Genomic DNA, 14,976 nt, shown 5'->3' on the forward strand with positions numbered 1-14,976 from the left:
GCAAATCCGTATAATGCAGTCATTTCTACTCTCAGACTTTGTATTGAATAACATGTAATTTGTTTTGGCCACATTAAGGGATAATTTATTAACTGCAAACCAGTTACATAGTATTTCTAATTCTGCATTCACAATTTTAACAAGATCGCCAAGATTATGATGGGAGCAGATAATTCAAAGTTCAGGTTCAGCCTCAATATATTTGGGGAGAATTAAAATGAGCCGTCTTTATTTGAAGACAGCCAAGCCCCCTCCTGTGAGTGTTCGGTGAAGCATTATATGCTTACAAATCCAATGTAGGATATAAACACGACTAAACTGCAATGATAGCAAAGCTGTGGCTTGGGTTTTGGGGGTAATAAAGTCCAAATCATCGTTGGGCTGACAGCTGAGAAAATGCTGCATCTCTTGCATTTATTGACATAGAGGAGCCTTATTGTTTACCTTTTTAATATAATTTTTTGTCATTTTCAATTGCTTGGTTTTCGTGAAATTAGCCTGTTTTCCTATTAAAGTGTAACAGATTGATGCATCTCCACAGATCATCTTAAAGGCTTCGGAATTCCCCACCCATTGTAGTTAAAAAACTGTCAAAACTAGGGCCCCCAAACAGCATCTTGCATAGGGCCCCCAAAAAGCTAGAAACGGCCCTGCAACACCTCCTCATCACTCCACCGCTCCCATGTTTTTTTTTGTGTTGCCATAAGTTAGTCTCTCTCCGTTGGTGCGCTGGGCTAATGCTAATAATGCTAATGCCAGCAAATACAATGGCGGCTTCACAAAACTTTTCAGAGTTTTACGGGGCGTGGTTTGCAATTCGCCCAGCCAATCAGAAATTTGAACTTTTTTCTCCCCAGGAAAGTACCTGTAGGTGCTGGGGTTTTTGTAAATAGCACTGGTTGAATGGCCCCATCTCTGACAATCCACCCCTTGCCAATAGGACTCCATAACAAAGGTTTGGGTTCGGGCTGTGACACTGTATCGCTGTCTGAAACATTGCTCTTTGTACATGTTGTTGAAATGCATATTACATAGAACTACTGGTTAGTGTTCAATAGCACCCTAGATAATTCAGTAATGGTATATATTTTAGGGATTTCTGATAAATGAGAGAAAAGTGATGGAGTCCTATGTTCCTATCACCAAAAAGTACAATTTCCGTCTAAACTAAAGCTAAGTTTACAGGACTATAATTCAGTATTCTTTTAGGTAAATAATTGTCTGACTATTTGGTGATGTAGGACAGCCATCTGGTTCATACCTCAGCTAATCTCAAGAGGAAAAGAGTGATCATTCTCAAGTTATGGGCTTTTGTGTCACCTTTCCCACATTCGGCCTGGTCTAATTTGGCTCTTTTTCAGGGATTAGGGTAGTTCTAAAGAACAACCAAAAAAACATTTTTCCCCCCAAAATAAAATTTGACAACAATCGATTTAAAATTTTAAAAAAATATCCAGCTCCGTTAAAATAGACAAAACAGGTTTTGATCCCTCCTCCCTTGGCCTCCCTGCCACTTAATTCAGGAGTTTACTTGACTGACAGAAAAAGCGACCTATTGCTTTCCAGTCTGTTAACCCAGAATGCACAGCGATACAAAATCAGTCAAGTGCCGGGGAAAACTCAAATTAAGTTAAAGAGACAAACAAGAGACAAACAACAAAACGAGTGCGGGACCGAGCAAAAAGCTAAAAAAATACCAATTCCACCCAGAATGGGAGGAAGAATATTTGTTTGTGATTAGACATTCAAAGGTTATTTGCCTTATTTGTAAAGCAAGCGTCGCTCTGCCAAAGAAAGGTAACGTGGAGAGGCATTATCGGAGTGTTCACACGGCATATGACAGCGACTTCCCTCCGAGTAGCGAGTTGAGAAAGAGAAAGGTCATGTATTATTGCTACGAAAACATTATCTCGCAGCCTTAGTGTCGCCAACTCGTTTCTAACATGCAAAAAGACAAACAAAATGCGTCTATGGTCGGTGTATTTTCGATCTTTCCAATCCAGACATCTCTCTCCCCCGTCTGTGTGCGAGGGGGCGGGGCAGTTTACACACACGCAGCTGCTACATGCAGCAACACACGGAGGAGAGAATCGCTCCAAGGTGTGGTTAAATGTTAGCCGTCTTGAGGTGGACAATGCTCGTTGCCAAGAGAGTTTAGCATGTAAGGGCGGTAACACGAGCAATTTGTCTAAACATTTAGCAAAAGTGCACCACATTCAGACGGAGGAATGCACTGTCTTTCTAGTAGCTCTAGCCCCATCCACGAGTAACTTTTCCACGTCAGGTGTTCTGTATGCTAGCAGTAACACACAGAGTTAACTCAATTATACAAACATGGGTTAATGATTAGAGGTAACAGAGTTACTCTTTATTTTGTTAAAGTTTCAGCTATTCTGTTTACAGTTCTGTCAGATTATTTAATACGATTTGTTAAAACATTGTTGTTTCTTTTGATGTGAAATATTATTTATTTAATTTAAATAAAAAGCAATGTTAATTTTGTTCAGAATTTGTTAAGTTAATTTAATAATGTATGTATTTTTGAATCAAGTATTAATCTTTATTGTCTTCATTGTTAGTTTCCACATGCCTAAAACAACCTCAAGCTACATCTAAAAGTTGATGGCTAAATAAGAGCGTTTGAGAAATTGTGCAAGGCATACAGTAATAGTCCGAATAGTCGATTAATCGTTTCATTAATCGATAGATTAATCGATTATCAAATTAGTCGTTTGTTGCAGCCCTATTGTAGTTATCCCATGTATAAATAAAACGTGTTATTCAGCAACCCTTGCAATTTGGGATTTATTTTTGGTTGGTAGACCTCGGTGAGCTGGTCATTTCAAAAGTAGCTCACCAGCCAACAAAGTGTGGGGACCCCTGTGCTAGACTATAAAGAGTTCGGCGGGACTAAGTACTGGGAACTAAGTACAGCAAAGTGGTGTGAAAGCAGCTATAGATAGACCAAAAGGTCCTGCTACTTAGATTCCAAAATATTTCCCAAATATTTTGTAGATTTGGTGTATAACTTTCCCACAGAGATATATGAGAGCAGCTGTTTTTTACCTCTTGGGAATTTAGCTTTTCTGGTGAATTCCACTATAATCCGCGGGGATTTCTGTTGTCTAGGATGCCTGGATATGTACTGTATGTTTGTGTATGTGACTTATAGTGTTTGTGCATGATTTACAGTCAATGGAGCGGAGTAGAGTGCTGCTCGTTATACAGTCTCACGGCTTGCTGAGGGAAAAAGGTTACTGTCAGAGGACGCATTGCGCTTCATATGTTTGCTGGAAAGGTCAGGCTGTTGCAGAGTTGCCTCCGTCCACATGGAAGTACAGGTGTAATGCACAGATACTTACTGATCATTCACACAGTTTGCAGCTCCAGGAAATGAACTGAAATGCAACCACATCCAGACAGCCTGCTTTGTCTTCCTTTGTCTCTGCCATGCTCGTGCTCTGTTCTGATAAAGGTTAGTGAGGTGTAGCTTTATTGATAAATCCACATACATTTTGCAGCCCTTTCTTCTCTGCTGTGAAATAAGGTCAACGAGTTAATAACTCAACACTAATTGGCTCTTTAGTTCATTTGTCATATATGCTGGGAATCTTCTAGCTACATAATTAATGTTCACTATTGAAGAGACAGTTTTCCCCATCGCTGTTCACTTTCAAAACAAGCTCTTATATCATCTGCCAGCCAGAGCCTGCGCTCTGCGAGACAAAGCCCATGGGAGGGTCAGCCCTGTGCCACTTGTTATTACAGTCCTATTGTTGGCGGACATTCTGGTCAAACAGCAGCCTAATTAAAGTGAAACAGAGAGCGGGAGCTATTGTAAGCGTGCCGGGGGGTTGTCTGATGTTTACGTGCAAATAGCTGCCAAGGGCATGGTTAAGCTGTGTGATTATACGTAGCTGTACACAAAGCCTGATGTCACTCTAGGCACGTTTACTGTGATCAATATGGGGATAATGGCTGGTAATAATCACAGTGTGAAGATTCACTCCACACACATCACAGTGTAGGTTGTGAAGGAGTCATGTAAGATGTACTAAAGAGGTTAAATATTGAGGAAATACCAAACATATCCGAACATTAACAATAACAATGAGTAAACAGTCAAATGTATTATTATGCACAAAGTTAGAGGGTTCTTCAAAATAATTGTTATTATAATATATTTGAAATATCCCAAATCAGATCCTGAATTGGATTGAGAAATCAGCGGTGATAAAACGCCCTACAGAGCAGTAACCTGCTCAGAGGGGCTAAAGGACAGAGGGGCTAAAGAACTGTTTTGTGTTCTTGATAGCTATGGACTGACTCAGCATGTGACGGAGCCCACGCACAATAAGGGGCACACTCTGGACTTAATTATCTCAAAGGGTCTGAATATCTCTAAGGTTGTGGTGACTGATGTTGCACTCTCTGACCATTCCTGTGTTTTCTTTGAGAGCTCTATTTCTGTTCACAAAAATGTTCAAAAAGAGATAACCACAAAGCGATATTTAACTAAAAATACTAGGGAAATGTTTACTCAGAATTTCTCTTCCACACTTGCCCCTGCTAACATCTCAGAAAATGAGCTAGTAGATCATTTTAATTCAAAAATTAAAAATGTTATAGATGCCATTGCTCCAACTAAGGTAAAGGAAGTGTCTGGCAAGAAAATATCTCCATGGAGAAAGGCCATGACCGTGAAAACAAAAAAAAGAGAATGTCGAAAAGCTGAACGCAGGTGGCGAAAAACAAATCTCCAGGTTCACTTTGAAATCTATAAAGAGAGACTTGGCCTTTATAATTTGGAATTGAAAAACGCACGACAATCGTTCTTCTCTGACATCATTACCAAAAACAACGCCGTGCCTTGTTTGCTACCGTCGACAGACTAACTAACCCCCCAGTGTCAGTAGCCTCTGAATTTCTATCCACCAGGGCGTGCAATGATTTTGCCTCCTTTTTCACTGACAAAATTCAGAAAATCAGACAAGCAGTCAGTGCCTCTGCATCAGGAACAGCAAATGTGTTGTCTCTGTGTCCACTTAACATCAATTCAGACATCATGACACAATTCCATCAGATTAATGAAACAGCTGAAAACATTTGGCAACAGAGCCTTCAGTGTCGCAGCCCCCACCCTCTGGAACTCTCTCCCCTGTGCAATCAGGAATGCAGACACTCTGGACACCTTCAAAAAACACCTCAAATACCATCTGTTCACTCAGGCCTTTGGCCTCAACTAATATACAGTACTCAGCAACCTGTTCCTGTTTTTGTTTTCTTCAGCCTATGTATCTTTATTATTACTTTTTGTTTTGTTACTTCCCATTGTAAAGCGTCCTTGGGTTTCGTGAAAGGCGCTATATAAATTGAAATTATTATTATTATTATTATTATTAATGATAAAAACCTAGAGGACATTATACAACTTCTGAAATCCTCCTCTTGCTGCCTTGATATTATTCCAACAGGATTTTTCAAAGATGTTTTGCCTTGCATGGCCTCAGATCTACTTCATATAGTAAACAAATCTCTTCACTCAGGTATTTTTCCACAGGCCCTGAAAACTGCAGTCATTAAACCGCTCTTAAAAAAGAATAATCTAGATGCTTCAGTAATGAACAATTACATGCCCATATCAAACCTGCCATTTCTAGGTAAAATCATTGAAAAAGTTGTTTTTCAACAGTTGAGTAATTTCTTGCATTTAAATAACTGTTTCGATGTGTTCCAGTAAGGCTTTCGTCCAAACCACAGCACTGAGACTGCTCTTGTAAAGGTCTTTAATGACATCCACTTAAACACAGACAGTGGCAGAACTTCAGTGTTAGTATTATTAGATCTCAGTGCTGCGTTTGACACTGTTGACCACAGCATATTACTAGACCGACTGGAAAACTCGGTGGGACTTTCGGAAACAGTTCTAAATTGGTTTGAATCCTACTTAAAGGACAGAAACAACTTTGTTTCTATAGGTAAATACACATCTGAGTTGATAAATATGACATGTGGGGTACCTCAAGGCTCCATCTTGGGGCCTCTTCTCTTTAACATCTACATGCTACCACTGGCTCAGATAATGAAAAACAACAAAATAAGTTACCATAGCTATGCAGATGACACACACATTTACGTAACAATTTCACCAGGAGACTATGCTCCAATTCAAACACTGAGTAAGTGCATTGAACAAATCAATGACTGGATGTGTCAGAACTTTCTCCAATTAAACAAAGATAAAACTGAGGTAATGGTTTTTGGAGCCAAGTCAGAACGTATAAAAGTTAGCGCTGAGCTTCAGTCTGCAATGTTCAAAACAACAGATAAAGCCAGAAATCTAGGTGTAGTCATGGACTCTGACCTGAGTTTCAACAGTCACATTAAAACAGTTACTAAATCAGCCTACTATCACCTAAAGAATATATCTAGGATTAAAAGACTAATGTCACAGCAGGATTTGGAAAAACTTGTCCATGCTTTTATCTTCAGTAGACTCGACTACTGCAATGGTGTCTTCACAGGTCTCACTAAAAAATCTATTAGGAAGCTGCAGCTGATTCAGAACGCCGCTGCTCGAGTCCTCACTAACACTAAGAAAGTGGATCACATCACTCCTGTTCTGAAGTCTTTACACTGGCTTCCTGTGTGTCAAAGAATAGATTTCAAAATACTGCTGCTGGTTTATAAAGCACTGAATGGTTTAGGCCCAAAATACATTTCTGACCTCCTGCTAAATTATGAACCATCCAGATCTCTCAGGTCTTCAGGGACTGGTCAGCTTTCTGTCCCCAGAGTCAGAACTAAACATGGAGAAGCAGCGTTCAGTTATTATGCTCCAAATATCTGGAACAAACTCCCAGAAACCTGCAGGTCCGCTGCAACTCTGACTACTTTTAAATCCAGGCTGAAGACTTTTCTTTTTGTCGCTGCTTTTAATTGAACTATTCATATCTTAGACTGCACTGTAACTTTTATCCATGTACTTTTTCTTTTAATGACTGATTTTAAATGCCATTTTCTTAATGTCTTTCATTTTTTGTAAAGCACTTTCAATAGCCTTGTGTTGAAAAGTGCTATATAAATAAACTTGCCTTGCCTAAACTGGCCTACGTGCTTTAAATCATGCAAATTGAGAAGCAAGCGTAAGTGTGTGAATGTGTTGTTGTGAGCATAGTGTGCATATATATCATACAACTCTGACAGATAATGGTTTGACACAAAGATGGAAAACTTAAAAACAAGGATGTTATTGCTGTCACTATGGAGATGAGCCACTTGAATCCATGAGGGAACATGTGGGGTGTGTGTGAAGGGGTGTGTTCATCAAGCTGCCTCCAGGTCCTTAGAGTAGTCGAACATATGACCTGTGTTAAACTCTCAGCGGAGGAGATGTGAGCCCAGACAGGCTCCGACACCCCAAATGTCAGATTCCGGGAAGCACAGATCGATCAGTGAGGACCTTAAGCTCGCTCCGATTGACTCGGCCCTGGGAGAGAACGGCCTCTCACAGGAAATTCAGATTCACAAGGGATGCTGAGCACGTCAGAGCTGGAGTGGACACAGGCTTGAAACACAAGACCGCTTTTATACGACTTTTTTCAAAGCAGCTGTAAGATACGACTCAAACAAGCATGGTCCTGCACCGCCTGAAACCGGATGTTTTGTGACTTCTATGTGTGTGTCACATGTTCCTGCTCTTTATTTAAATGGACAGTGTGGTTTGTTTGCAGCCAGATAACATGGGAATGTGATCCCATAGCAAGTTGGGCCAATTTTCGTAACTTTCAATAGTAAAATCTCGTATTTAGTCAAATTGCAACACATTTGTCGTTTCGTATTTAAAAGCAGAATGTCTACTGGGCCATGTTCAATAGACTTTCTAGAAAGTCTGGTCTGTTGGAAATACACTAGTCTCAGACTGTATATCTATCAGGCTCTTTGATGTCTACATTTAGGACACTTTTTAAACTCCACCCCCCCCCCCCCCCCCCCCCCCCCCCCCCTCAATTAACCATAAAAGCCATACAAAAATAAATATGTTGTTTGTTCATGGATGGAAACAATGAGCAAAGTCTCTGAACATTAGGCTCAGCTGGGCCATCCGGCCACGTCTGGGAAACTCGCTCACAGACACACACACACACAAGCACACGCACAAAGACATTGAAGGAACAGGAATGGACCCCCATGCGAGGGTGGAATTGAGGTCAGACTTTGTGGAGGGGAAGAGGGTCCGAGTTAAAGAGTAACTATTACTTCAAGTTCTAATTATGTAGGATTAAAGAGCTTTGAGTGAGATCATCAGTGTAAAATACAATCACAACTGAACACAGTAAAGGGGTCACTGACATTTGGACATGTCGTTATTCACTTTTCTTTGTTACAGATCAAAAAGAAAATATGCAGACACAGGTATAAACAGGTAGACACATATAGTAAAGGACCACAGTAATCTCATTGTGATGGGCTATAAAGACACACAAAAACACAAGATAAGAAAATGGGAGTTTAATTTAGAAATTAGGGTCAAAGCTTAGCTCAAATGTTACCCATACATAATTTTGAGTGTGCTGTATTGTTTTTTGTTCATCAAAACATCAACAGCTAAACAATATCTTGGCCCAGTTTGAGAAGAATAAAAACGTATTTGAGGCTCTCATACGTACGTGCAAAAAAGGCAGACTTCTGGTAAATGGATGTATCTGATTTAAATACTTTGAATCACAAGATTGATACCTATTACAGAAAAATTTCCAGGATGTGGCTTTTTAAAAGGTCAAGAGACAGGGAGACAACTTTTGAAAAAACAATATGGGGATCAAAGATACAAAGGCGTAATAGACACATTGAGAGTGAAGAATAAATCAGTACGGCTAGTGCTTGGATCTGGTCTGTTTTAAATGTAAAGATAATTATATATGGTTAGGAGTGGTATTATGTTTGCAATAGCTGTGAAGTGAGCTCAGAATTTAGACGAATAACACATTGCCATTGTTCAGTTTTTTTTCTTGGATTTTTCCTTTTGTATGTAGCAACAATATCGTTGTAGTATAATGTATTTAGTGAATTTGCATTATGCACAACCGCTCCTTTCTTGTTCCTGTCCTTTCCCTATCATGAGAAAGTCTATTAAACTGTACAGAGACAGGCTGGATCTAGGTGGAGCCCTCATCAGCTGCACCATCTCTGTGACTTTCACTGTTGCCCTGTCTTTATCTCCGTGCCCCCCCCCTTCCTGGGCTTTCATCCTGTCATTGCTCATGACTGTGATTCATTGCATGATATATTAGGACGTTCCCCTCTCTGTCTCTCCCTCTTCACCTTCATTACAAACTTTCTCATTTCATTTTTGTTGTTTTCTCCTCCTCTGTCCTTGTTTCCTCTTCTATTTTTGTTTCCCGGTCATTTGTCTTCTTGTTGCCCTATTCATTTAGTGCAGGTGAGGTGGAGAGATTCTTTGAAATATACTGAGATTAGCTCATTACTCTCTCAGGCTCCATGTCTCCTGCTTTCACCCTTTGGACGGATGGCTTTTTAAAACACTGTGTGTGCATGTGTGTGTGTGTCACAGTCATCCTCCATCCTTCCGTGCCAACTCGACCGCTACATGGTGCTTTTGTGTTTTTACATTCTTTAACTGTGAGTAAGAGCTTTCCTTTTTTGATGCAATCAATCAATCAATCAATCAATCAATCAATCAATCAATGTTTATTTATATAGCCCAATATCACAAATGTTACATTTGTCTCAGTGGTCTTCACAGTTTGTACAGAATATCAGTATGACAATACGACACCCTCTATCCTTAGACCCTCACATCGTACAAGGAAAAACTTCCGGAGAAAACCCACAGTTTAAAGGGAAAAATGGGAGAAACCTCAGGGAGAGCAACAGAGGAGGGATCCCTCTCCCAGGACGGACAGACGTGCAATAGATGCAGTGTGTAAATTGAAAAGATAATACATTTGCAACATAGGTAGTCCAAATGTTTGGAAATGCATGTGTGTATAATAGGAAGATGAATACACGAGGATATCCATCCAGGACCTATGATCCAGGACCACAGCCACGACTCAAGATCCAGGGCTCGCGATGCAGGACACAGGACCGCAGGATCATCCATGACTCCGGATCCCAGCGTATATAGACACCAAAAAGAAAGACATTTGGGGAAGCTGGGTTATAATGTGAACAAAATAGGTCCGAGCACTGAGCCCTGTGGCACTCCATGGCTAACTTTGGTTTGTGTGGAAGATTCATCGTTGACACGTACAAACTGAGAGCGTTCAGATAGATAGGACCTAAACCAGCCTAAAGCAGTTCCCTGTATGCCAACTAAGTGCTCTAGTCTTTGCAATAAGATATCATGGTCGATAGTATCAAATGCAGCACTGAGATCGAGCAAAACAAGAATAGAGACACGTCCCTTGTCAGAGGCTATTAGAATGTCATTTGTGATTTTAACCAGAGCTGTCTCTGTGCTATGATGTGTTCTAAAGCCAGACTGAAAAAAATCATTGTTTTTTAAGTAATCACACAACTGTTTTGCGACTGCTTTCTCAAGAATTTTTGAGAGGAACGGAAGATTAGAAATAGGTCTATAGTTGGCTAAAACCTCTGGATCGAGGTTGTGCTTTTTAAGAAGCGGTTTTATCACTGCTACTTTGAATGATTGTGGAACATAGCCTGATAATAAAGACATATTCATAATATTTAATAAATAAGTGCTAATTAATGGAAAAACTTCCTTAACAGCTTAGTTGGAATTGGGTCTAACATACATGTTGATGGTTTAGAAGAGAGAATCATTGAATTTAATTGTTCAAGGTTTATGGCTGAAAAGCATTCTAGTTTACTATCTAGTGTAATATTAGAACTTACGTTTCCGGGAGCTGTTGATAACACTATACTGGTCAAAGGCAAGAGGTCATTCATTTTGTTTCTAAGAGCAACAATTTTATCGTTAAAAAAGCACATAAAATCATTACTACTGAGTGCTATGGGAATAGAAGGCTCAATCGAGCTGTGGCTCTCTGTCAGCCTGGCTACAGTGCTGAAAAGAAATCTTGCATTATTATTATTCTCATCTATTAATGAAGAGTAGTAGGCTGCTCTCGCTTTACGCAGTGCTTTCTTATATTCATTGAGAGTAATATGCCAAATTAAACGAGATTCTTCAAGTTTAGTGGAACGCCATATCCTTTCAAGTTGTCTCGACTTTTGCTTTATTTTGCGGGTTTCGGCATTATGCCATGGAGCTAATCTATGTTGTTTTATTTTCTTCTTTTTCAAAGGAGCAACAGAGTCTAATTTTATTCGCAGCGCATCTGTAGCACTATCAACAACATGATCAATTTGGGGTGGTGTACATTTTGTATAAGTTTCCTCCCTTACATGCAGACATGCTATCGAGTTAAGTATTGGTGGAATCTCTTCCTTAAATTTGGCTATAGCACTAACAGATAGGTTTCTGCTGCAGGAGCTTTTGACTAATGCTTTGTAGTCTAGTAACAGTACTTCAAAAGTTACTAAGAAATGGTCGGATAAAGCAGGATTATGCGGTTCGACCAATAGTTGCTCAATTTCAATACCATAAGTCAGAACAAGGTCGAGAGTGTGATTATAGCAGTGGGTTGGTTTATTTACACTCTGACAGAAACCAACAGAATCTAATAGAGTTAAATGCAACAGTAAGGCTATTTTTATCATCATCAGCATGAATATTAAAGTCACCTACGATAATTACTTTATCTGTTTTAAGAACCAAAGTTGATAAAAACTCAGAGAATTCTGATAAGAATTCTGAATAAGGACCTGGTGCACGGTACACTGTAACAAATAAGATTGGCTGCACAGTTTTCCAGGTCGGATGCGTAAGACTAAAAACGAGACTTTCAAAGGAGGTATAATTTAATTTTGGTTTAGTATTGATAAGTAAACTTGAGTCAAAGATGGCTGCAACTCCACCTCCTCGGCCCGTGCCTCGGGCAATATGAGTATTGATATGGCTGGGTGGAGTGGCCTCATTTATGCTGACATATTCTTCATGTCTCAACCAAGTTTCAGTGAGACAGCATATATCAATATTATAATCTGATATTAAATCATTTACCAATATTGCTTTAGATGCTAGAGATCTTATGTTTAAGAGACCACATTTAATATTCCTGTTTTGTTGCACTGTAGCAGTTACATTTACTTTTATTAGGTTATTATGTATGACACCTCTATTAGGTTTTACCTTAACTTGTCCTTGGGCAGACACACACACCGCTAATATTGGGTATTTTATTGGGTTCGGGATTCCTATGGATGACTGCCTAGGAGAGAGCGCAGAGAAGCGTGTAAGACTGCGACTCCGCCTCCTGGTCTCAACTCCAGTCTGTCATGGATTAAGTCCACAAAACCCTGAAATGTTTGCCGAAATGAGATTTGCACCTTCCAAAGTAGGATGAATGCCGTCTCTCTTAATCAGACCAGGTTTTCCCCAGAAGGCTGTCCAATTATTTACGAAGCCCACATTGTTTGCTGGGCACCACCAAGACAACCAGCGCTGAAATGATGACATGCGGCTATACATGTCATCATTGATCAGATTGGGGAGGGGACCAGAGAAGATTACGGTGTCCGACTTTGTTTTAGCATAACTACACACCGACTCCACATTAAGTTTGGTGCATTCTGATTGGCGTAAACGAACATCATTACCACCGACGTGAATAACAATCCTACTGTATTTACGTTTATTTTTAGCCAGCAGTTTAAGATGCGCCTCAACATCGCCCGCTCTGGCCCCCGGAATGCATGTGACTGTGGAGGCACTTTTACATCTGGGTGGCTAGTGTCATCATAGCATGAAACAGATGGGCTTAACTCTATGTTATGGGATGCGACACCAGTCCGGTTGCATTCACATGTGGCAGCAGAGAGAGCACACACACTGCTGCACACACAGTGTTAAAGTGCTGTCGGCGGGGTGTTTAGTGCCTGGCTCGTGTCCAGCTCGTCTGTGAATTCCATCTCTAAACATTTTACAGGCAGAGAGGATATGCTGTTCTGCCTTTAAAGTCCTCTGCAGCCTATGTCACACACAAGTCTATTAGCATTCATTAATACGTTAATCAACAGTAAAAAAAAAATGTTGATGACCAATTAAATATTTGGGTCATTTTCTCAAAGAAAAATGCCGAAAATGTGCTGTGTTCAGCATCTGCACTCTTTTTACACTCGTTTTACACATTATTTGTATTACTATGAGTATGTTGGTCCTTCAAAACTTGTTTTTGAAGACATTTTCATGACTGGATAGTAAGAAATAAATCATCAGTTGCAGCCCTAGTCATGTGCTGTTCTGGAAAGATTTAAGATTTGGAAGCACGCTAAAATGTGCTTTTTAGCGACCAACTGTAGGTACATCTTATTTATGAGGAAAGCTATTGTCGAGCTATCAGATTGTGTTGCTAAAATAACTCAATAAAGATAGATCTGCCAGATCTTGAGTCTCTTTTTAAACACCATAAAAATATTTGCAGAGCTGATGAGCCGTTTCCAGTCTTCAGAACAACAGTTGTAGGCGACAGTTCCGTTTGTATGTTATTACCTGATGAAGCTTTCCAGCCTCATTTCCACTTAATTGAACTAATGATACTATCATTGATCGTATCTATGTCCCACTTTGAGGCAGAGCAAAGCTCATAAACATAGATAGATTTGACATTATCTCTTCCCCCCCCCCCCCCCCCCCCCCCCCCCCTCTCTGTACTAGCCCCTGCTTCTCTCTCTCTTTCTGTGAGCCCTAAAAAGCCACGGCTCGGCCTTTTGTGCCGAGCGAGACACTTCCTTTCGCTTGATGCTGTGTTTGCTTTTCTGAGCCGGCTCCCAGAGAGCTGTTGTTGTCCGCTGCTGTTTTAGCATTCATGCCTCTCCCTCTCTTTCTAACCCTGACCAAATCCCAACCCCCAGCCCCTCCCCCACCCAACCCCTTCTCTCTCCAAATCACACCCTGAACTACAACATACCTGCGTGGATTAGGACATCTGTTCTCCTCAGATCACCCATGAACGCTGCACTCTGCAACCCCTCCTATCAGCTTATTAGTCATTGTTTCTCTTTGTCTCATTATCCCCCAATCCCTCCCTCTGTGTGTGTGTGTGTGTGTGTGTGTGTGTGTGTGTGTGTGTGTGTGTGTGTGTGTGTGTGTGTGTGTGTGTGTGTGTGTGTGTGTGTGTGTGTGTGTGTGTGTGTGTGTGTGTGTGTGTGTGTGTGTGTGTGTGTGTGTGTGTGTGTGTGTGTGTGTGTGTGTGTGTGTGTGTGTGTGTGTGTGTGTGTGTGTGTGTGTGTGTGTGTGTGTGTGTTAGAGATGAGTGGGGAGTTATGAGAGGAATGTGGGCTGACAGGACTACACAGGTCGGCCCCACAGAGCCAATAGACAGGCAGTGACTGATGGAGACGAGACTGGCTCCCAGCCTCTGTTGGGCCAAAATACTAGATGGCCAAAATCTGCTCTGCTTAATAGAGATCACTCTTGGGAGAGATGTAAAAAGTGTTTTTAAAGATATCATTATAGGAGGTTATTTTTGGGGATTGTTTCCCTCAGGATGATCATAAGTTAATGAGTGTGTGATACTTAACTATTAGAGGACAAATGATGGTGAACCTGAACAAAGCCTGAGCCCAGGACTCCATCCTGTTTGGCTTCATTCTGATGAGGCAGCTGCTCCCTCAGATCCCATTGTGACCACAAACGCTCTGTGGCTTTCCCTAATGACTGAAGTTGGGGAACAATAATTGGCTGATCTCTCCAAACTTATTTAGTAGTTTAACATATCATTGTTTTGCTGTAAGGGATATTAAAACCCTATCCATTTCAGATGTACAGTGGGGAGATGTTTCACAGCAACATTAATGAATATTTAATGATGAAATCAATTAAAACTTTAGATTTATAAACATTAAAAAGACTAAGACTGTACA

General features: G+C 40.5%; 2 protein-coding genes across 11 annotated transcripts in view; one reads left to right on the forward strand and one right to left on the reverse strand.

The window, feature by feature from the left end:
* specc1 (sperm antigen with calponin homology and coiled-coil domains 1) overlaps positions 1–14,976 on the forward strand; it is a 111,294-nt gene that overhangs the window by 85,288 nt on the left and 11,030 nt on the right. The gene's annotated exons all lie outside the window — the stretch shown is intronic.
* zswim7 (zinc finger, SWIM-type containing 7) overlaps positions 10,110–14,976 on the reverse strand; it is a 60,571-nt gene continuing 55,704 nt past the window's right edge. The window contains exon 6 of the mRNA XM_034232993.1: positions 10,110–10,128. The gene's annotated coding sequence lies outside the window, so the exon portion shown is untranslated. The remainder of the gene's footprint in view (positions 10,129–14,976) is intronic.

The sequence above is a fragment of the Gymnodraco acuticeps genome, unplaced genomic scaffold (genome assembly GCF_902827175.1).
Source record: "Gymnodraco acuticeps unplaced genomic scaffold, fGymAcu1.1, whole genome shotgun sequence".
In the NCBI taxonomy this organism is placed as follows: domain Eukaryota; kingdom Metazoa; phylum Chordata; class Actinopteri; order Perciformes; family Bathydraconidae; genus Gymnodraco; species Gymnodraco acuticeps.